Source organism: Corvus moneduloides, chromosome 15, assembly GCF_009650955.1.
Source record: "Corvus moneduloides isolate bCorMon1 chromosome 15, bCorMon1.pri, whole genome shotgun sequence".
NCBI lineage: Eukaryota > Metazoa > Chordata > Aves > Passeriformes > Corvidae > Corvus > Corvus moneduloides.
In genome coordinates, this window is record NC_045490.1 from 6275575 (window position 1) to 6299533 (window position 23959).

The 23959-nt window shown below is 46.9% G+C and overlaps 1 long non-coding RNA gene across 2 annotated transcripts in view; it reads right to left on the reverse strand.

Moving 5' to 3' along the window:
- The window catches only part of LOC116451566, a 172486-nt gene that overhangs the window by 114417 nt on the left and 34110 nt on the right, over positions 1 to 23959 (reverse strand). The gene's annotated exons all lie outside the window — the stretch shown is intronic.

The window sequence follows — 23959 nt, forward strand, 5'->3', positions numbered from 1 at the left end:
TGCAGAGGGGAGCAGTGATCACTCCTGGGTGACCCAGACCACAGCTGTGGCTGTGGAGAGCATCTTGCAGTGCTGCTTCTCACCACGGGTACCCTCTGGATTCCCTCTTTTCCATGGAGATCCCTCCCATGATTTTGGTAGCTGCAGTTCCAACCCTCCCCAGCTCTCCTCAGGAGAGTGTTATAGGCTGGTATTGGAACCCCTGTAACTCCCACGGACACGCAAGTGGCCCATGGAGTGTCACTTGGTGTTTTCGTTTGTTTCTGTTAAGTCACCTTGTTTAACAAAGTTTTGTGATCTCTTTGTTAAGGTTGGCATCCCGCGTTTGTGCACTGCTGAGAGGAGAGGTTGGGACAGGTCACAGGGTTCCTCCCCAGAGAAAGCCACAGGAAGCCCAAAGATGGGAGTCAATTTATGAAAACTCCTCTAGAAACAGAGTCCTGATGAGGCAGCTCTGCAGCAGCACTTGGGGGGACAGTGAAACCAGTGCTTTGTGATGGGCCAGGGAAACAGAAAATCTATGTAAGGCTTCCCTGCAACTAAAGCAAACAACCAAACCCTGAACTTAAAATTCAGAGCACGTAAATTCTTCAGTAGTGGCAGAATTTAAGAGTCTTATTCCCTTCAGGGGACTTTTCTCATTTTAAACACAGGCAAACAAATTTAGCAAAATCTTTTCAATTAAATCTTAGGACAGATCCCCAAACCTCAGAGCACCTGCCTGACTTTCCATTTAACAGTGGCAGCAAACAAAGCACCCACAAGAAGAATGGCCAAATAGCAGATAAAAGGACCTATTTTTGAGTAGGTGTCCTGGGCCGTGGCAGAGGTGCAGAAGAGATGCTGCAGCTGCATCCTGATCAAAGAGTCCACAGCAAACTGGAACCTCATATCACTCCAGGCTGAATTATGGCTAAGTATGGGCAACTGTTAATCTCTTTGGGAGCTACTTTTTTGGTCAGTACTTCATGAAAACAGTAGCCAATTTTTTTTTCAGCTGGCCTTTGAAGAAGTTTGCATCCCTAACTCAGGTTACAGAATGCCTGTATGGTGCAGTTCAGTTCCAAGGTTCACTGTGTTGCATTTACAACCAACCAGATGGAGAGAGCCTTGCTTCACTGGAATAAAGCTCTGTCCTTTTCCCAGATGGACATTGCTCCCCCTCCCCCTTACACTCCACTCCCCAGTGCGAAAAAAGCACCAGGAGGGGATGATCAGGAAAGTCCCTTCAAAATGGCCCCCTAAAACTTTAATGAGGGCACACCCTGAAAGGGCTTTTGCAAGGTTACTTGGCCTCAGGTCTCTTGGTCTCCAGTACTGAAGAGCTGTGAAACTTAAAGAAAAATCATTTTTCCCTCAGGAAAAACAGGGTAATTTATGCAGGTTTCTCTGTGTTGAAACAGCAGTACTGTGGGCTTAAACAAACATCCAGTTAGCAGCAGCAGCAGCACACACGAACAGTATATTACCATGTCTCTCTGGATCTTGTAAATCTGCCATACATTTCCAACAGGCCTCAGCAAACACCTTTGTTAAATGGATGGGAAAAGTCACACATCATTCGATGTGCTTTGGTCCTGGCTTGCAGGACCTCTTTTCTGCCAAAACAGAGCATCATTTTCTACAGCAGCTCTAGTGCACAAGACAGCCTGCAGGTTTCTATGACAGCTGCAGACACTTTTACAGGCTCAGCCATAAAGCACACAGCCCTAGGCTGTGTAGTCAGGGTTAGCCAAGGTACAAAAATGCTTTTTTCCTTGCTAGCAAACAGCAGAAAAGCTCTTGCTGTAAGAGCCTGTCTGCCTGGCCATGTGTGGCCACAGGGGCTGCAGGCTGAGCCCCAGAATCCAAAGCAGGTGAAGTCAGTAGTTGCTTTCACAGCCAGATTACAGCCAGGGGGATTCTATCAACGTTCATGTCTCCTCAGTGCAGAAAACTCAGTAATGGTTTTTCTCATCCTTCCTGGCCTGTTTAGCTCACCTGGGCTCCTGCAGCATCTGGAGCGGAGAGGGAAACAGCGTGTGACAAACACACGGGCTGCCTCCGCAGACACCAGCATTCAGATCCCAGTCAGGACCTGGATGAAATAAATTTGAAGCACTTCACTGGCACTTGACCTCAGCCCACAATGGGTGAGGGTCTGCCTTCAGGATTTGCTGAGGGGAGGGTTTCAGGAGGACCCTCGAGGCGAGTGATGCTCACCGTGTTTGCCCATCTGTAACCAGCTTCCCTCACATCCCATTTTCACAGGCACGTCTCTGCTGCATAAACACCACCCATAAACCAGCCTCAGAGATAAAGCTCCTCTCCTCAGGTGCTTTCATCATTCCCAATCCCTTTAGGAAAAAGCATGAAGGATTCATTTTACCCATCAATTTGGATTACATTCTTCTTTTATCAGCATCTTTTCCTTAACGACTTTGGCCATTCACTTTGCAGATCTGCTCAGATACTGAGCTTTCCTCGCTGAAAACTTCAAAACATTGTTGAGAGGAAGGAAAAATTGCCAGTCGTATGCTGGACTATTGCAAGGGAGTCATCAATTACGCAGGTTTTGGAATATGTTACTCTACCCACAGCTGTTTGATAGCTGGGAGATATGATTTATGAGAACAGCGAAGATTCAATTACTGATTTCCCATAAATTATCTATACAGTCCTTTCATCCTATGCCAGGTTATGAAGGGCTCTGATGAACAGAGGGGACCAAAGACAGGGTTCTCTGACCATGAAACGAACTGGGATTTTCAAAGAGAAATCAAAAGGAAAGAAACAACAAGTGAAGTAGTGCCCATGGGAGGTGTTGGACTTCAGATTCATGAAATTGGACTGTCATGTCCAGGCAGGAGCAGGAACACTTAGTACAGATGCAATGATCCAGCCAGTCTTCAGACTATCTGTCTATTTGTCCTTGACTCCTTATCATGTGCTGTGGGAGAGGCAGATACGGCTGGAAGGAAATAGCACTTTTTGCTGCAGCTAAAAAATCTGTAAATATTATTGGCAGGAATCGTTTAATAAGCGCCTGGGAAATTTTAGGTACAAGCACTGACTTTAGCAAGGGTTTTTTTCAGAATAGAGAAAGCACAACTGGCCCTTGGGAATAGCAACATCAATTTAAGAGAGGCTACCATTGCAGAGTGAAGTGACTGTCAGTCTTGTATGAGGCAATACTGACCACAAAATACTGGAGTATCTTGGGTTTAGAAAGCATTTGGGAATCTCACTCGGAAGCTGTGAATGAAATGTGAATGAAGGGGGAAGGATCTGCAGGAGCAAACCTTCTCCTTGTCACCCCACTGAGCCAATGGTCCTGGCCAAGGCTCTTTCCTCCACTCAGCCTCTCAAGGACAGCACAATGTTGCTGTTTACATTTATTTTCTCTTTGACTTTTCCAGTCAGCCTGAAAGGCAGTGAGCCCAATCTCTGACAGGGCACCACCTCCGTTATCACCACTCTCATTTCAAATCTGAGATTTGTAACCTGGTCTGTGGCAGCTGAAAGGAGAAAACTGTCTAATTAGAGATCAAACACACCATCCAGAGGAGAATAAAACAATCCTTTGACCACACTTGAAAGGATTGAAAGAGAAAACAAAAAGCAGGCAAAAGAAAAGTTAAACAGGAAACTCAGCTAGGGCTTCTCTGTGCACTTGGGGGTTACAGGCAATAATCTTTGCCTCCTTCTATTGCTGCAGGAGAAAGACACATCTGTCAAGATCAGTACAACTACACATGAGGCTCCTGGGTGGGGCACACTGTTTCATTTCCTAGATTTAGATGCTTGAATTCTCCCTGCTCCCACCATTGACTTTTCTCCCACCAAAGAAAAGTTGCATTTATTCTCATCAGGAGTACACTGGACAGGGAAGCTATGGACAGGGACAGTACAGAGGACAGTACACACGACAGTACACAGGACAAATAAGCTATGGACAGGGAAGAAAGCAGAGCACTGAAAAATATCTTTCACAGGGATTTCAAGTTTTCTAACTCTCTTCTTTATTTCCCCATTTTTAAAAATTTTGTACTGCTCTGTGCCACCCCCTCCCACACTCACAAATGAGTGGGAGGAGAAGGCTGAAACAAGCAGTTGTTTGTCTGCTTGTTTTAAAATAGAAGAGTGTGGTTCCTTCTTTGTGAAGCAAAAGCTCAGTCTGGGGGACTGCTATAATGGAGCAACTGAGGGAAATGGATTTTATTAGCCTGGTTACAATCCCTTTACTTAGGCCTGTTATTACAGATCTCTCCCCTTAACTGTGCCACCTGCTATATGCTCAAATAACAGGTGAGACCGTCGTGATGGGTTGTTACAGGCCAGAGCACTCGACTGGCAAAGTGATTCTCACAGAAAATTGTCTCTGCTCACCTGAGCAAACCCTGCAAGGTGCTCAAGGAGCCAGGCTGGTGCTCCACACCCAGGATGCAGCAGCCACTCCAAGGATTGCTCTTGGCACTGCAACAGGAACAGCCCAAACATCACCATCAGCACCAGTGCGGGACAAACCCGCCCCAAAAGAGGCTCTGATCTCTGGGAAAAGGGAGCAGAGGGGGAAATGGCCAAGCCCAGGTCACGGAGTGAGGTTTAAACTGTGGCAAACTCTCATCTGTGCTCCAGCAGCTTCACCACCACAGGGCCCATGAGGTACAACCTCGAAAGAGACTTTTGAGCAGTTGTTGGAGTCACAGGTCTGGGATATAGCAAAAAACAGTGGCTGGTTCCTCAACCCACATGGTTTTTTGAGGCACTTACTCCTCAGACGCTGTCCTGTGAAGCATTTTACTGACTGATGAGACTTTGGCCAGCATACCACAATGATTAAGAAAGGTCCATGGTTTGCTGGTCCAGCACCAGTTCTCCCCAGGTCTCTCAGGGGAATAGCACACAGCAGTAAAGCCCTTCCTTGGAATGACCAGTCCATGGACTGCTTGTATCTCCCTTACTCGCCAGCCCTTTGTTTTCTTCCTGTAAATGTCTGAAATAATTAATTTAAGATTTAAAGACCAAAGTTACTGTAGTGTGCCCAAAATAATAAATGTCTCAGATTTTCAATTATCCTAAATGTAGAAGTGTTGGATCCCGTTTCTGCATCTAATGCGTCACACAGAACCATTACCCCACAATCCATTAATTATCACAAGGTCAGCACATTCTCTGGTGTCTCTTTGTGACTGCACAATGAACAAGCACTGCCTCTGCTGTGGGCAGACTCCACTTGTGGATATACAGCCAGACTCTGGCTACCCAAAATGATCAAGAGAACAGTGCTGGGCTTTGGGGATAAACACTTCTGGGTAGAACACGAGAGGAGGACGAGGCAGACTAAGCTGCCCGTGTAACTTTGAGCCTAAACAAGAAACAAAAAACCACACTGCTCAAGGGAGATGTGCAAAAGAGCCAAAACTACGCCAAAGAATAGTTCTATAAACAGAAAATGAAAGATTGCTTTCATCCACAAAAGATTTCAAGAAACAGGAGGAAGGGGAAAGTAGGAAACAAAATAGCAGGAAAAAATGAAAAAGAGAGTTCAGGCCAGGTCTAGTCCCCATCTGTTCATACCTCCCACCATCACAGCCCACATCTGCTGCCAGTTATGCCATGGTGGGCTCTTGGACAAGAAAAAGATACCAGCTCCTTCCTCAAATTCACCACAGACCCTCCCACAAGGAAAAATTTACGGGGCAAAGGTGAGAAGGAAAGTGGGGAGAGGTAGTCCCACTCTGAGCACCAGACATTCCTCCAAAGTGTTCCCAGATTTGGAGCACATCAATCCAGTGAACCAGTCTTTGCCATCTGTTACTGTGGGGATACTGCAACACAATGTATCAGACAACGAGGCCCATGGAAAAGAAATAGATATGGACTGATTCTTGATAGCTGTTTCAGAGATGTTTATTTCTCCAGCCGCATGGCCGGGATCTGCCGAGGAACTGCTGCAATCACGGGACCGAGGGTCCTTGCCCACGCAGGGGAACACAAACCAACCAATGGGAACGAGGCTGAGCAGAGGCAGGGAAACCCCGTGTCTGTGCCCTCAGGGCCCCTCTCCCAGGACCACATGGCAGGGGAGGGACCCTGACATTTCACCTGTTTATTTTTAACAAAAGAGATTTAAAACTTAGCATTGAAAACAACTGGATAAACATAACAAGAACAGTTTCAAAACAAAACAAGCCACCCTCCTGAGTCTTTAAATGTCCAAACAGATTCTCTGGAACATCTTAAGGCTGACAGAAGGGAGACACGACTCTCTGAGCATGCTTTGTGGGGAAACTGAGGCAGGAGAGGGTTTCTTCCATTTGTACCTGTTGGAACTCTAAACAACAATAGTTAATTTCTTCCCTCCCCCTCTTCATCCCCCACTCGGCATTGGAAAGGGATTTTTGGGGAAACAATTGGCAAAAGCATGGTTTTGTGAGGGAAACCATGGGTGAAAAAACGGATTGGGAATACACTGGGGGTAATAGGATATAGGGTAAAAGAGGAAGGTGGGATTAGGAAAGGGAGACTGTAGGGGGGGCTTATAAAGGAGATATTGTCTAACATGACTACGATTTTTAGCATATATACTGCCTTTCACAGAAACACCATCAGGCCCAGTGACCTCTGCTGCTTGTAACCCTTTTCTACCTTGCACAATTTTGAACTCTACTACTTCTCCATCTCCGAAACTTGGGATGTATTTTTCAGGGTTATTCTTTTTTATAGCAGTTCTATGAACGAATATGTCTTCCTGGTTGTCACGTCTTGTTATAAAACCGTAATTTTGTTTAACATTATACCATTTTACTATTCCTAAAACCTTAGCTACAATGATTTTTTCCTTTTTCTGAGTGGCTGCTGTTTTCTGTCTCACTGCGTTTTTGCTTTCTCTTTTGTCTTCACTCGCTTCCATGTTGGAACTGCCAGGGCTGCTGGGGCCATCGGAGCTGCTGGTGCCTGCACGCTCTTCCCGGGGTCGCATTCGGGGCCATGCGGGCCGGGCCGGGCCGCACCGCTCAGCTCCCCGCGTGCCGCCGCTTCTGCTCTCAGCTGCGCTGCGGCTGCCTGGGGCTGCACCCATGTCTCGGCCGGGCCCCTGAGCGACGACCCCCCCATGCCCTGCTCCAGCGCGCGTTTCGGGTAGGCGCGGCTCCGCTCCACTGCCGCCAGCCGTCGCCCACGTGCCGCTCCTCTCACAGGGCTCGCTCCACCACGCGCTGTGCGGGGCCAGGCAGGCTCCCGCCACACCTCACTCCACTGCCGACACTGCGGCTCGTGTCACTCTGCCCGCACGTGGGAACTGCCTCGCTGCTGCTCGCAGAGCGCTCGGTCCACGTGGCCTGGGTCGCACGGTCCCTGAAGCAGTTTTAACTTTGCAAGGACACAGCTGGCATTGCTCAACAGTCTTGGTAATTAAATAATATTCACGAAAATATTCTTCCATCGGTGTATATTTTGACTCAGAAATTAACTGTGTCCAAACGGTCTTCCAAAAGTCTTTGGTAAGAATCAAATCCCAAGAAACATAGAAAAAGTTCTTAAACAACCATGGCAGGAAGTGTTTCAGTTCCTTTTGAGCTTGAATTAAGCTAAAATTTACAAATCGTTGTTCAAGAATCTTTTCAAGTTTAAGATAAATGTCCATATGCGGCTCGGAGAGCCAAGAGTCTTTCCACAGTTCCTCCATAGTTTAGAGATGGAACAGCAAAACAAAAACAAGAAGAGAAATCCAGAGTTTACTCACAAATCAGTTGCTGTCCTTAGGGATCGGGGATCATTCTGCTTGTGTTATCCACTATTTGTTACAGTAGGGAAGCTGCAACACGTGTATCAAACTACGAGGCCCATGGAAAAGAAATATATATGGACTGATTCTTGATAGATGTTTCAGAGAGATGTTTATTTCTCCAGCCGCATGGCCGGGATCTGCTGAGGAACTGAGGCAATCACAGGACCTGAGGGTCCTTGCCTGCGCAGGGGAACACAAACCAACCAATGGGAACGAGGCTGAGCAGGGGCAGGGAAACCCCTCTCCCAGGGCCACACGGCAGGGGGGATGGGACCCCGACAGCCATCCCCTCGATTTTTGTCCAAGCTTTGTCTGCTTCTGTCTCACCCCATTTCTGCAAAGACTCTCAAGACCTTTGTGTGATCCCCAGGCTCCACCTGCAATATGGTCTTTCTCAAACACATAAAATGCCCACTCTTTACTCCTGCCCTTGCTTTTCCCACTTTCTCTGAGCTTCCTCTGCCTGGCTTTCATTTTCAAAGATTCTAGAGGTAATATTTTATTGTAATGGGTTTTATTATGATGATGTACAACACCCTTAAGTGCTTTGGTGAAGGAAGAAAGAAAGGTTGTGCTATAAATAAAATTCTCATCTGCCATCAGAGGCACACGGATGATGGATGTGTGGGGGTGACTGCACACATGTCCCCACAGGCCAACCCTCCTCTGGGTGGTAGCTGCTCTGGAAGGAGCCAGGGTCACAGTGAAGAGACGGCCATTTGGCAGTGGCTTCCTTCCACAAGGAGCAAGCCAGCTAGTCTGGGAGCCAACAAGTGAGCAGGGAGAACCAGCCACAAACTGGCTGCTTGTGTTGCCTTTTCTGGTGTGGATCAACACGAATGTTTCTGTTTCTGTGGCCTCTTTGAGTCTGGGTTAATTTACTCCTGTCCCCCACCTGGGTTTCCTGCCAATTCAAACTCGTCAATACAAAGGCTACTCCTGCTGGAATCATTCCCCAGTGTAACATCTCTCAATATGCCACCAACTGGGGTTTTTTTTTAATATGGTTAACTAGTTTAAGAGAAGGAATAAATTCCTACAGCAGGAGAAGGGGAGAGCAAGGAAAGTTTTCAGCTCCTGAAATAATTCTCCTTTGAGCTACACTATGAATGAAGGGAGCCAGGGGAAAATGATATGGAGAGGAAACAAAACAAAACAAAGCAAAAATAGATATCTAATAAAGAAAAAAAGAGGCACAGAGAGGAACAGAGGAGGGGGGTTATCTATCCTGCAGCTTTATAGACAGTATTAGCATCTTGTTGCCTAATGAGCCATAGAGGTAATAGACACACCATGAAAATAAAAGTGGGAGGGAAAAGCAAGCATCAATAACACAGAAAAACAACCACAGAGGCTGCTGCTAAGCAAATGTCACTTCTCTCACCTTCTCTGAGTCTTCCCAGTCAGCTGCCCTCCTCCCTTCCCAGATGTTTGTTCTCTCTCTTCTGGCTCTTTATCTGTGCAACCATTTGGTTTTCATTATGTGCTGGGGTTTCAAGTTGGCAGCAGCCAAGGGGCAAGATTCATGAACAGCTCTCAGGGGTCCTTTGCAAGCGTTAACAGCTCCTTCTCATGGTGCAGGGAGATGGTCTGGCCTCACTAAAGCTGAGAAGGGATCAGAGTGCAAGGACACAGTGATGTCACCTCTCAGTGTGTCACGGGTGGGATTTCATGTTCAGGAAAAGCAAAAAGACCCAGGCCTGGCAGCTTGGGTCAGCACAGCTGTGTTTGGTGAGACAACCCTCTGGCTTGAAAACCCTTTGCTTGTTCACAGCAGCAAAACCAAAGCTTCCAGAACAGCATCCACCGTCCTTAGCAATTATTTTACCGGCACAGCTTTTAGGCAAGAAGCTGGGGCAATGACAGGAGTGACAGCCAGGCAGAGGGCTGTCAATGTCCCATCTTCTCACCTAGAAACCTCTGCCAGCAACCTGGACATAAAACGCAGCTGATTCTCAGTTAAACTACCTTTGCTTTCTTTTTGGACACAAAAGAATATGCCCTGGCCTGTTTATTTCCCTTCCCTATTTCTTTTTCCTTTCTTAATACATCAGTCCCTTCTCCTGTCTTCTTTTTCATCTGCAGTTCCTGCAGCTGTCTTCAAGGTTTATTTCTTTCCTGCGGGATTATTTGGAAGTTTGCTTGTGCAGGGCGAATAGCATTTCTGTAATAAAGCCTCAGCCACATTCCATTAGTGTCATTTCCATCTGCAGAAGTGAAGTGTCAGCTAATAAAAGGTAGCACAGACCCCTTGGGCAAGATAAAATGAGAGAGCAAGAGAGGGGGAAAAAATCTACCGTTAGAGATGGAGAAATGATAAATGTCTTTCCAGAAGCAGAAGCACCTGGAATGGGAAGAAGGGAGCGCTGGGGGACAGGGAGGGGAAAGGAAGAACGAGAGAATATTACCTTTGCAAAGAAAGCTTTGTTTTTGGAAGGTCTCATTAGCTCAAAAATCACCTTCTACCCATCTTCTCTGTACACTAAGGCAATATCCAGCCTGGCTGCCCCTCTGCAGGGAGAGGATAACGTGCAATTACTGTTTGCAAGCAGCAATGGCCTGAGGGAGCTGTGGGGAGCTGCACAGCAGTGTCGGGCAGGGCAGGGTCCAGCAAGGCAGGGTCCGGCAAGGGCTGTGTCCAGCATGGCTGCGTCTGGCACAGCACACAGAAATACACTCAGGCTGTGTCCAGGTGGCTCTGCTGAGCCTTGTCCCTCCACAGGGATGAGAGCAGACAGAGGTGTCACTGGCTGTGTCTGAGCTGTGAGACCCAAAGGCATTTCTGAGACAACTTTGTCTGTCTAAGCCGTTCCCTGACCCCACGTCAGCCGTCCAGCAGGCTCCCCCCTCCAGATGATGTCAGGACAAGCCCCCCAGGGTCCATCACAGGGTGCACCACCCCTGCAGCTCAGGGGCACATTTATGACCCATTTGGTCCCTGTCTGCTCCCATTAATCAGGAGGGAGGTGACTGCAATGCTGCTGTGGCCTCAGTGCTGTCTGCCAGTCCTCACCAGCCCCACATGCTGTGCAGCGAAGCAGGCACGTCACTCATCTCTCCAGAGGACATCTCTGGACAAGGACAGAAAGGCCCAAATGCCACATGAGGGGAAAAAAAAAGTTTAGTTAAAAACAAGGGCCCATTTTTTCCCTGCAACTAGAATTTATCTCCCTGAGCTCAGATGATCTTTGTCTGGACCCAGACTCCAATTCTGGAGAAGTCTCAGTTCTCTCTTGACTTCGTCCCTGACATTCAAGCTTTTCAGGACCATATCAACTACTACTCGGTGCAAACATCTCCCAACTCCATTAGAGAAATAAAACAATAAAAGAGCATCTCTGATTGCATTTATGACAGTGTGGAAGCTCTTAATGCCATAATCATGTTAGCACAGGTGAACATGATCCCATGAAAGGTGTCATGTGTGCCATAGCACAGAGTTTTCAGGTCTTCAGGCGAGGCCCCTGGAGCTATTAGCAGCTGGCAGAAGATGACAACCTTCAGGCTTTTTCATTTCCCTGAGGAATATGATCAGTTCAGACTAAGCCCAAAGGTTGTGTTCATAAGGTCCTCCTGAGCAGTGATGTGCACCTCAGCCATGAGTGCTTCTTCTAAAATACGCAGTACACATGCATGCACATGTACAGTGTTCCTCCAAGTAATGGCCATACCTTCCTCACTTCCACCCTCAGAAACAAGGCTGTTGCTCAATTCCTTCCTAAACCTACCAGCAGCACTTTACTGTCAATATTTCGGAAAGCAATCACATCAAACAAAACCATCATATGGGTAAATACAGGAAGTTGTGTTTACAGGCCTCAGGTTCTCTTAGCTGACCACCCAAAAACACCTCATGATAAATTAAGGACTCTCCTGATTTTAAATGGAGATATTATCACCTGGTAGTCATGCTCCCCTCCTCATTGTTTGAAGTACATACGGATTTTTCCCTGCATCTGTATAGAAGCATCACCCCTGGGGGTAGTGGCAGGGTTTTTAAGCCTGTGACAGATAACCATGTCCCTCCAATTTCCTGGCTAAAAGCTTCCTAAATTCATGTAGCTGAGCACTCCAGGGAGCCAACTGGATAGCAGTTTGCTTAATAAAAGTTGCCTTTATACAAACATCTAAATCCTATTTTCCAAGAACTGGCAGGGGATTTTCAGGGTGTAATCCACCTGCTGCTGACCCTCCACAGCAAAGAAACTTCTCACTTGCTGGGTGGAATTTTTTTTCATTGGAGAGCAACACAGGCTTTTTCTGATGGTGCTGGAAGAGGGGAATGTGGGAATGGGGGAATGCCTGAGGATTGCCACAAGCAGAGGAAAAAGGTTGGGCAGTTTCTTCCATGTCTGCTGAACAGCCTGTTATCAAAGACAACAGGATAGAGAAGGGATTGCTGAAGAGGCTGCAATTCTCTGAAATTTTGCTCAGGGAAATGATTGCCATGTTCAATGTGGAAGTCTGAATCAACAGACAGCTCTCTGAAGGACCTTGGAAAGCCCTTTTTGTTGTTTCAGAAGCAAATTCTCCTACTATCCTATCACTGTTCAGAGGATCTGAATCACTCCCAAGTAAGCCCTGGGGATTCCCAGCTGTGCTGAGACATCTCCATTCTGATGTGAAAGTGCCACTGTCTCACCCTCCTGCCACAAGGAACAGTCACCTGGGTAAAAATGAGGCTGGTATGACAGGAGTGATTAAAGCTTGGAACAAATACCCATCAATGATTCACAATATTTGAGGAAGACTTGCTCGTCTCTAGGGCCTAGAGAACCACCTTGTGCAAGGCTCCTTTTCCCAGGAAGAAATTCACAGTGGGCCTTTAAGCCTCTGAAACATATGCAATAGATTATTAACAAATGTGAGTGGAAGGGTAGCTCAGTTTAATGTCACTTTTGTATACACACAGGCTTCCATCCTTTCTTCACAGAAAGATTATCCTCCCCACAGATAGATGCTGGAAGTCATCCAAGAATTTAAGAACATTCTTTCATTCACAGGTGTTTTTGGAGCTTACAACAGCAGTGCTTATTCTGGAAGATGATGAGGGAGAGAATTGCCTTGGCCCTCCAATCAGCTTTTGCCCATTTCACATCAAATTGCTATCTGATAATACTCAGTGAAAACTGGAACACTCTAATGCAAACAGAAATGGCTCCAGCAGCCAGAAGAAACACTAATGACACAAATTAAATGGAAAGACACTGAAGCATGCAGTGCACCTTGCTGTCCTGGTGGACGAGCTGAATGTGAGCCAGCAATGTGCCCCCATGGCAATGCAGTCAGCAGCACCACAGGCTGTGCCAGGAGGGCAGTGCCAGCAGATCAAGGCAGATATGGTCACTCAGCACTGGTGAGACACATGTGGAGTCCTGTGTCCGGTACTGGGCTCCCCAGAACAAAAGAAACATGGATGTATTGGAGGGTGTCCAGCAAAGGGCCAGGAAAATGTCTAAGGGAGAAGGGCACTTCATGTACAAGGGAAGGCTGAGGGAGCTGGGGTTGTTCTCTGGAGAAGAGAACCCTCAGGGAGACTTTATCAATGTGTATTGATACCTGAGAGAGGAAATACAGATGGCAGGGCCAAACTCTCCTCAGTGGTGCCCAGAGTCAGGAGAAGAGGCAAAGGGCACAAACCAAAATACAGTAAATCAGCACCCACCATGGCTCTTGCCTCCTCCCAAAGCAATATCCCACATGGCAGCACGGTCATGGCATTGACACTGGAGAAAACATCTCCATTTCTCACCAGGCCACTTCCCTGGGCTTAGAGACAGGGATGAGAAAGTCCCCAATCACCTTGCTCAGACATCCAGGACATGAGGCTGAATTCACCAACAGAGCTTCAGCAACGACACAGAGACAGGGAGAATATCAGAACATGCATTTAGCTGCTGACAGCAGCCTAACAAATGATCACTACAAAGGCATGCAGAGCTTGTGACAGGGATGCAGGGAGTTGGTCTGGGACTGAGGGACCTTAGTTACAACAGCAGGGTGGAGAAGTGGAGCTGGAATCTATAGAAGGAAAAGAAATTATGACCTGACCGAGTGATATCTCTTCCAGAGGGACTGAGGAAGGAAAAGAAACTACAAAACTACTTAAAATTGTATCAAACACACAGAATGAGGACCATGAACTTAAAGATGTGGAAAGGTCATGTCACAAAGGAGTAGAGGTGGAAATCAAGAGAAGCAAAAATAAAACAACTGCAGTGGAGAGAGCAATGAGAGAGAGCAGGATAAAAAATGCTGGACAAGAATATTGACAAGTCCAGAATATCAATTCTGTGCTTCCTTAGCCAATAAGGTTGACACCATGGGATCTGGGGAGGATGGAGGAAGTTCAGAGATGTGATCCACAGTTCCCTCTCCTCCAGACAAAGGCCAGGGTTTGCTCACACCTATACAAATATTGCAATGACTCTGCAAACAGTTTTTACTGTCATGAGCTCCTTTAAATGGCAAAGAAACATGGTCTGTGCCATCAAGATTTTCTTTTATTTCCTCACTTATTCAGCCCCAGCAGAGCCCCACTCAGCCCAGATATGCCTCAACCCTTCTTGCAGACAAAGTGAGTGCCTACATCAAAGAGAAAGAGGGACAAGAAACGACAACATTTTCTTCTCTGGGACAGCTGGGTTGTCTTAAAGCCAGTGTTGAGCAAATGACACAAGCTGCCTTTTCCAGCCTGAGAGATGACCTCCTCTTTCCTCTTCATCTATTTCATTAGCTCTAAATTGTTCCTGTTGCCAAGACATTTGAAAGCAAATTGCCAAAAAGCTTCAATCGCTACCCCCAACATCTGATTCCCCTACAGGACTCAGTGCCCAGTCTGATTCTCATCAAGACATGACTTGAAGGCACAACATCCTAACCAAGAAACACTGAGAGGGAGAAGCAGAACATAAGGCAGGAGATAGTTCACATAAAAACGCCAGCAAGACTTAGTAGTCTATTCTTTTCATTTAGGGGCCACTTCCATATTCATCTGGACCCAAAAAATAGGCCAAGGAACAGGAAGAAGCAAAGAGGGGGTGAGCAGGGGGTGAGAACACAAGGGTCTGCTATCATCCTGTGTCAGTTTCTTTGACAGGACAAAGCTTTGGAGAGGGTTTTAGCCACAGCTGGACAAAATGCTGCCCCAGTGAATCACAACAGTGGGAAAATTAATTAGCTACTGTTAAGTCAGCTGTAAGCATGTACAGCTCTGTGAACGCCCAACCTTTTATCATTTTTACTGAATCACAACACAATCTGCCACCAGAGTCTCCCCAGACCAAGGCCAGGACTGAAATAGTAGGGCCTCTGGCTGTGGGGACTGAGCTGCCACTGTGGATGTGCACAGGGAGGCCGCAGCCGCCGAGAGGAACCACTCCAGAGCCTGCTCAGAGGGATCGCTGCTTCCAGAGGAGCTTTTTGACTGGAGTAGATGCAGTGGCAGGACTGAGAGGGTGAGAGATATGCAGGGTGGAAGAGGGAGAAAGAGATGAGCTTGGGGTTGGACGGACTGTGTATTTTCAGGAGAGCCAAAGAAGTCAGAAGTGCTGTCGTACCTGCAGGTCAGACCCAGGGGACAGTAACTGAGCTGCAGGCTGGCTTTGACTTGCAAGTGCCCCAGGCTGGAGCTGAGGCAAATTTGCAGATTTGATCAGGAGATCAAAGAGAACTTGGCTCAAGCTCTTTTCAGCTAAGGGAAGAGATGTCTCTTGCCTGTGACAGTGCACTACATGCTACGGACTCGAGCCTGACTACAGAATTGCCTCCTCTTCAGAAGGGACACGCAGACAGTCCTGATTTGCACTGCTTTGGGTGAGAGTCAGCTGGCTGTCCCCAGCCCTGGACTGCACAGTGCCAGGATGTGTGTGCAGTCACACATGGATGTTGCTCTACATGGAATCATTAAGGATGAAAAAGACTTCCAAGATCACTGAATCCAACCTTTATCCAAACCCTACCATGCCACTAAACCGTAACACTCAGTGCCACATCCAGTCATTTCTTGAACAGTTCCAGGGATGGTGACTCTACCACCTCTTTGGACAACTCATTCCAATGCTTAACCACCCTTCCAGTGATGAAATTCTTCCTGATGTTCAACCTGAACCTCCCCTGGCACAGCTTGACATGCATCAGAGATAGACTCACAGGATGCTATTACTGGGTTGGGAGCGGGGTCCCCAGACTTCCAGATTTTTCTTGTTGTGCTACTGAGGGCATCTAGTTGAAAGGGTTTTTTAACGCTTTCTAGGCAGGCAAAGATGGGCTTCAGTTGCCTGTGTACTTCGGCCTGCCCTGCCCCTCTCCTCCCCTTGCTGCCTCACTCTGTGGGCACCTGGGTCCTACAGCAGCGTGCAAATGTGCTGACGTGCAAAGAGCACGTTTCCCCACTGGCAGGACCCGTGCTGGGCAATGAAAGAGTCACCCAGCAGGAGCACCAGAACCTGCCAATTACCTTGGCATGCACCGCGGGATCAAACGGGGCAGGAGCATAGCGGTAGGTACAGCAAAGCTGAGCTCTCCTGCCAGCCCCCGCTCTCCCCTCTGTGCTGCCTTGTAATGAAGTCATTTTGGCCTGCAGGACACGCAGCAGATGGGCTGTCACTCAGGGGCTGTGCCCGCACCAGCCGCTCCTTGGGGTGCGAACTTATTAAGGTCGGTGTTTTACAAACGCGATCAAGGAAGCGAGCTTGAGCGGTGTTATGACAGCAATAAAAGTGTGCCCTGCTTCATCAGCACTTTGGAAAAATTAGTTTAAATGTCCTCAGTGGCAAGCAGCATTTAGCGCTGCGTAGTGCGGGAGAGGGAGGCAGGAAAAAGAGACTACACAGGGTTTTTAAAAATAAAACTCAAAGCGAGTTTGGCACAATGAGTAAATCACAAGCAACCGTCTCCCTACAGTGCCCTGCTGCATGAAACTCCTTCCTGAGATAAATCAGTGCTGTATCCAGCCAAACACTAAAGCAGTGCCAGCTCTTGCTGCATAGTGCACCTTACTCCAAGCTGTTAGAGCTCGCACCTCCACCTCTTCAGAGAATTGCAGTATCTCACCTTACACTGCACCACCAGGTTCTACAGTGCCTGATACCACTGTCTCATCATGCTTATTGTGCATCTTTTTTCCCTACTCTCAAGTCTCCACTGCAGTGCAAACTCCGTGGTGAACCTTAAAAATCAATTCCAATTATAGAACTTGATTTTCCCTTCATCCAAAATGTTTTGTTTCTAGATAGACCTTCAAATTCTGCTCCAAAGTGTGTTTTCTCTTCCTTTCCTCTTTCAAAAAAAAAAAAACTGGATCAGATGATTTACAAATTTGTGTAAGGGTCTGGGGAAGCAGAAGACAGGAACAATATATATCCTCACCGCTTTTCTTAAAAATAACCACACAGACAAAAAAAACAATAAACTAAATAGCATCATTCAGAAAGAAAAATGCCTTGAGGCTTGAAACTAAGCAGTGCAGCCCCAAAATACCAGTTTGATTTAGCTGGGAAAAAGGGCAGCTGAAACGAAACACAAACAATTCTGCATCAGGTCTCCAGAGCATCCTTCCACAGCCACTGATCCAGCTCCCTTTCTGCAGGGAGGAGAAATCACACCCCCTTATTGACCTCCCTGTACACTCTCCCTGCCAGCCCGTATAAGTTCATGGTCTGCTGTCCCTGGGCTGCTGCTGGGCCAATTTGCATGAGGGAAACTGTAAATGTCACACTGAAACACTCACAGTGGTATTTTCCCAAAGCAAATAAAGCCTAGGACCAGCAAGCAGAAAAAATTACGCCCACAAAGCAGTCATAGATCAGACACATTCCAGGCACTTTGCAAGTTTTGTTGTCTCACAAGTTTTTGGCAGATTCGAAGGTTTTTCTTTAGACAAAGTCTAGTGTTTTCTTACTGCCCCACTGTGAAGTTAAAAACCTTATGGTACAAAGGGTGCTGTCACCCTGATAACAGAGGACAAGGGACACCTCTCTCTTGAGGTGAGAAATACAAGGTTCCCCTTCCCACTCATAGCGTAAAAGGCTGGAAAGTCCACAAAGAATCATTTGGGTTGGAAAGATCTCCAAGTTCATTGAGTCCAACCATTGATCCAGCACTGCTATGCCACCACTAAACCGTGTTCCAAGTGTCACGCACACGTCTTTTAAATCTGAGGGCTCAGCCCTGTGCAGGTGCCTGTCACACTCTCCAGAATGAAATGGGAGGTTGTTTGGAGGGCAACAGAGATGCTTTGGAATCTAAATTTGGTGAACTGAACTTGGGGTGTGAGACATCAGCTTTTGATGTGAAGTTTCCAAGGAGTGGGGAATCCCTCCTGCCCCTGCAGAACAGAACTTAGTGCCTCCTCCAAATAAAAACAATCTTCATTTTTATGGAAATTAACCAAAACTTGTCTACATGCAGCACCATTGATGCTTAAGGACCAGCAGACTCTGCACATCAGACTCACAAATAAATAGTTCACACTAAAATTGTCAGAAACCACTTGGCCCCTGCTACAGCAGCAGAGCACACCACCTTTCTGTATTTGTTTTCCTCTCACCTTAGCCCAACACATTTGCAAAGACTGAAACTCTCTCACTGTGGCTCAGATAATGGCAAATAAGATGGGAAAAACATATATCAACGAGCCCAGTCTCTCCAGGCTACGCACAGTCAGGCAGAAAGAAAGAAGGTGTTTAATACGACCCTGGCAAGGGTCAAAACTACCTTTGATAAATCATTCACTCGCCTGGTTCCTGGGAGCTGTTCTTCCAGATCAGTGATGTTCTGGGTGAGGTTTACAGTGGATATTTTTCCCTTCTCAGTGAAAGATCAGCCAGCTCTGACAGACACAACCTGTGATGGCTCCAGCAGCAGAGACAGAGCTGAAGAGGGGGATGCACTGCAAACCACAGCCTGATGGTCTCAGGAACAGGCTGGGACAGTGCAAGGACAAGCAGGAGTGGGGCAGGATGGGTCCACCCCATCCCTCACTAGAGGGAAGATTGATTTCTCTCTATGCATCTGAGCAAGCCCAGAATGTTAAACAGCTTCTCTTCCCTCCCATTTCTTCATCAGTCTTTTTCCTCAAAAAACCCAATTCTCATATCAGCCTTCCTTACACTGTTGTCCCAAGCTGTGTACCTAAGCTAAGAGCTCCTGAGAGCACGTGAAGGCACAGGTTAGATTTCAGCAAGCAGCGAACTGAGATTTCGATCAAGATGCTCCACTTTGTGCAGTATACAGTGCTGGATAAGTGATTTCCACAAAACCAGTCCCAAACTACAGCACATATCACAGCTGTTCCATTTGGGTAATGCTGAGCCATGCTCTACTTTTATGGCCTTTCCCTCCACAGTATTATGGTGCCCAAGCTATAGAAACAACCCAGACCATAGGAAAGTGAATTTCAGGGTAACTGGATAGGAAAAGAACTAAAGAAGAGAGAAATATCTATGTGTGGCCTGGATGCTTCTCACCAAACCTCCAACCTTTTTTCCAGTGTGCTGGAGGGTCCCAAATGTTTGTTTTGGGGAAAAAAACCCCAACCAACAAACAGTGACCAAAAAAAAACAAACCAAAACCACCCAGGCAAAGCCAGAGAGCAATTAATCCATTCCACTTTTCTCAAAACTTCCCAGCATATAAATTTTGGCACAAACCCCCTTCATGGAGCTACTGTACTGCCTTCAGCAACCTCCTCACAACTCTAGAGACAATCAGCTGCACCAGGGCTCCTCCAGCACAAAAGCCTCTGCCAAGGAAAAATAATTTCCTCGTGTCCTTCCTCTCCCTCACTGAAACATTCCAAGTAAGCAAGAGCTTGGCCCAGAAGATGTTGCTGTGAGGAAGGAGCTCAGGCAATACAAGACTGATTCAGCAGCTTGGCACCTCACACAGAAGCACTGGGCAAACATGACCTGTATTTGTTGGGAGAGAGGAGACTCAGAGGTGACCAAGGTAAAACATAACTCTAAAGAGAATTCATGAGATGACTGAAACTATTTAGGGCTATGTCAAATGTGGGAAGCAGGTGGCATAAATACAAAAGCTCGGGAAAGGTCAAGCCTTGGAGGAACTGAGCGAGGATCTCTTCATGCAGGGAAGAACTGATGTGAAACATACTCTTGCCAGAGGCAGCAGGGAAGAAAAATCAAGTAAATAGTTTTGAAGGAATTGGAGGATGGAATTCATCTTATTTTAAGCATCAAAACACGAAGTGTGTAACCTGGGCCTGTCATCCAGGCTACCTCAACAGCAGAGAGAGAGAAAGACACTTTAGAGGGCAAGTAATCCTGGCTACCTGTGAAAGCACCTGTTAGCATGGCTCCAGGAGCTGGCGCAGAGATGAGGTGAGGAAAATCCCAACCTTAATCACTGCAGAGCTCCTGAGAAGGTGACAAACATTTGCCAACATGAATTTAATGAGGTGTCTCCTTGGAGTGGCACCCCACCAAGTTTTAACAGAGACTATGTGGATGTGAGGCTGGCCATGTGCCAGCTTCAGCTAACCAGCAAAACTCAGCAAAAACAAAACAAAATGGTCTTTACTAGCCTTTAAATACCTGGGGGTTTTATTTCAAAAAAAGGAAAAAAAGAGGGAAAAATACAAGGAAAGTTGATGAATGCTAATGCAATAAATGAAGAAAATATATTATCTTCGATTCCTCTTTGCCTGGATCTATAGTAATTTCAGAAGGAGATTGGATTATGAGATAAATTTCATTTTTTCCTAATAAAAGAAGAATGCTACATTTTTTTGACAAGTGTTCTTCAATATCCCACCTGGGTAGTTCTAGTAACAGGTAATAAAAATGAAATATGATAGGATTTCCAAGAAGACCCCAGCAGTTAACAAGGGAAACGATTTCACAGTTCTTCCTTAGGAAGCACCCAGATTTCCCAGGGATAACAAGAAAGTTTTAATCAGTCCCTTTGCAAGGTGTGTAGGAGAGGTTTTCAGGATGTGACTTTATACCTGTCCTAGTTGTAGCTGTTACTCAAGACGCAGCAAATTAAAATCAGAGCACTTGGCTGGATGAAAGCCAACTGCCTGTACAGCTGAGCAGCAGTGGGAAAGGCTGGAGTAGGGGATCACAGAAGGAAAGACAGAGTGGGTTTCATCAGGAGCACCACAAACTCAGCAGCTGCAGTTGTCCCAGGTCCAATTCTTATTTTGCCTATGTAGACAAACATGGTTTTAGCTCTCCTTGACCCATGGACTGAGACTGGTTGCAGGCCCACACTGTTCCAAAGGCAGCATGGTCTTGCACAGCCCAAATTCCCTGTGAGTCCTCCATGGATTTACATGCGTACAGTGACTTTATTGGATGCCATGAAAGCTGGCTGTGAAGAAGGAACATACTTGAGATGCTTAAACAAGCCATCCTTCTATGTTTTGACTCTATACATTAAGGCATCAGGTGAAAAAATGCATCAAACCTGCTATTTCTTCTCCTGGGCCAGCTTCTGTTGGCCTTTGCATTTTGTGTGAGCTCCTCCTTTTTCAAGCACATTTCCCCCATCTTAGCAGAGCTGCCTCACCACTCAACCCCCACCACAATGAGACTGTGAAGGAGCCAGGGGGACCCTCTCTTTGCTGTTGTCTGCAGCCAACAGAACAGGAATGCTGTAGAAAGTGGCAGTGACTATGCAATGCATAAATCATGGGGACAATATTGTCTCTCCTCCCTTTGCACAGATCCCATATATCACCATGACTCAGTGCAGATCTCCCAGTGGGGACTAATTCCAACTTTTAATGCACTTTCCATCTGATTCCTCCTGACAACAGATGGGTCGCTGTCCTGAGGTATTGCATTTTCAAAACTATATTAAGAACCTCTGTGTTTCAGAACAATTTGGTTTGGGGACCCACTACTAATCCCGTTTTAGTGGTTTGAGTTACACATTTTACCACTGACAAGACAAAACCCCTTCAGTCCAATGGCCATCATCTCTTTGCTTCTCCTCTACTTTTTCTGGTTTTTTCACCCATCTTCCTGGATGTGATAAATCATGTAAATTTAATTTAGAGATTATACCCCTGGCTTTGGAGGCAGACAAGGTTAGCTCTCTGCTTGCGGCCTATAGCCCACTAATCTTATTATAAAAGTCCTCCATTCCCACTTGGCTGGAACTGCTGTTGGGGAGTGGAGGGAGAGCAATATCTATTCTTTAAAGTATTTTGGATTTTTGTTGGACACTTGCAGATGGCATCCTGGCCACTGTCCAAACTCATGCTGCTGCATAAGGATAAATCCTGGAGGTTTTCACAAGCCCACTGTATTACAAGCTTTATCTCAGCAGTACGAACCTGGTGCTACCATTTCCAAACCTTTCCCAGCCTCTCTAATCAGTTACAAATTTCTTTCAGCTCCACTTTTCCAAAGACTGAGCAGCTCCTAAGTCCACAGCATTTCCTCCTTGTGCACATTTGCTGCCTCCTTTCTGTATGACTGGAGGCCAACACTCCTTCCCTAAAGAACTATCAGATCTGCAGAGGACATGCAAGAAACAGGGGAATTTCTGATATCTACAAAAAGCGTCATTCCTTGCCTTTAAGGAGTTTTTGGCCCCAGGCTGAGGGTTACAAGCACTGACCAAGTACCTTATCCATGCAATCTTTCCTTCATCTATAAATTCCCTTTCTAAGGAAACTTGTAGCACCAGCAGGGGATTAAAATCAGTTGTTTCATGGGCATCCCGGGTGGTTGTCTTTCATCTCCTTTCCTAATATTTCTGTTAGGCTTGGATAGTTTTTATTGGCTTTTTTCTCTTTGCTCTTTCTCACGCCTGAGCAGTTCTTGGCTTCAGCAGGCACAGAAACAGCAGTTTTATGACATGCATTTTTTAATGTATCAAAACATGTTCTTTTGATCCATTTTTTAAAAAGCAAACTCTGCTCAGCAAAGGTTAATAAGTTTCCCACATCAGCTGGATGTAAGAGAGGTCCAGATGTTGCTGAGAATCAAAACTCTCATCTTCAGATGTCTGTGGGGCAAAACCAGAACCTTCTCAGATATCGCCTAAGCCACAAGAAATTGCTGGACCCTTATTGGGGTTTTAGGAGCTCTCCTGTTTGGTTTTTTTGTTTGTTTTTTTTCTGTTAAAGGAATTTTCCCCCATACATGTTGCTAGGGGGAACAAATGACTAAGTACTTAAGAAAAACAAAAGAGCTGGCTGCTCTTTTTGTTTCACCTGGGTGTGTGGGCAGTCGGTCTGGTCTTGGAGAGAGGAGTCGGCTTTCTTTGGCTGCTTTTCCTCTCTACTGGAGAAGCCCCAGGATCCCCAGCCCGCCTTCCCTGCCCCAGTCGGAGCCGAGCTGTGGCCGCCCTGCCCCGCCACCGCTTGGAGCCTTCGTCGCGTTGTAGCCCTGCTCGCCCTGCCTGCCCAGACCTCCGGGGGGGGTTCCCGTTTGGATACATCTCGTCTGCCACCCAGGATTGTGCTCATCCCTGCCATTCCAGCCCACCGTTCCAGCCTGCTGTTCCCGAGCATCCAGCCGGACACTGGGATCGGCTGCCCAGGGGTTTGTGAAACCTTTGTTCCATCCCTTCCCGGGATCTCAGGCCGCCAGTGCCGCGTGCTCCCCGAGCTCGCTCCGGAGCGCCCCCTGCAGCCGCGGGGGAACCATCGCACCTGCCCTGCTCACCGGGAGCCGCCAGCGCCCCTGCCGGCTGCGAGCGGAACTGCACCCGAGGGGAAAGGGCCCGACAGCCGAGAAGGCTGGGACTGGGTCTGTGATTGTTTGCTGTTACTGCCAGAGTTGTTGTTGTTTGTTTGACTGGTTATGCACAGATAGATATATAATAGTAAAGAACTGTTATTCCTATTTCCCACATCTTTGCCTAAAAGCCCCCTTGATTTCAAAATTATAATAACTCGGAGGGAAGGGGGTTGCATCTGCCATTCCAAGGGAGGCTTCTGCCTTCCTTAGCGGACACCTGTCTTTCAAACCAAGACAACCCTCTAAGAGCTGGCCCAGAGTGTTCTTTAGTGCTGACAGTTTGGTACATCTGAGAGAAGTTTCTATGAAGTTAGGACAGTTATAGCAGCTGCCCAGAGAATTCACACTAGCAGGTTTCTATAGCTTTCAGTATCACACATACAGGGAACACGCTGGAAGCAAACACAGACCTCAGAAAACAAGCACATCACACTCTCCTTGTGTAGCAACCCAGTATTTGCCCATCCAA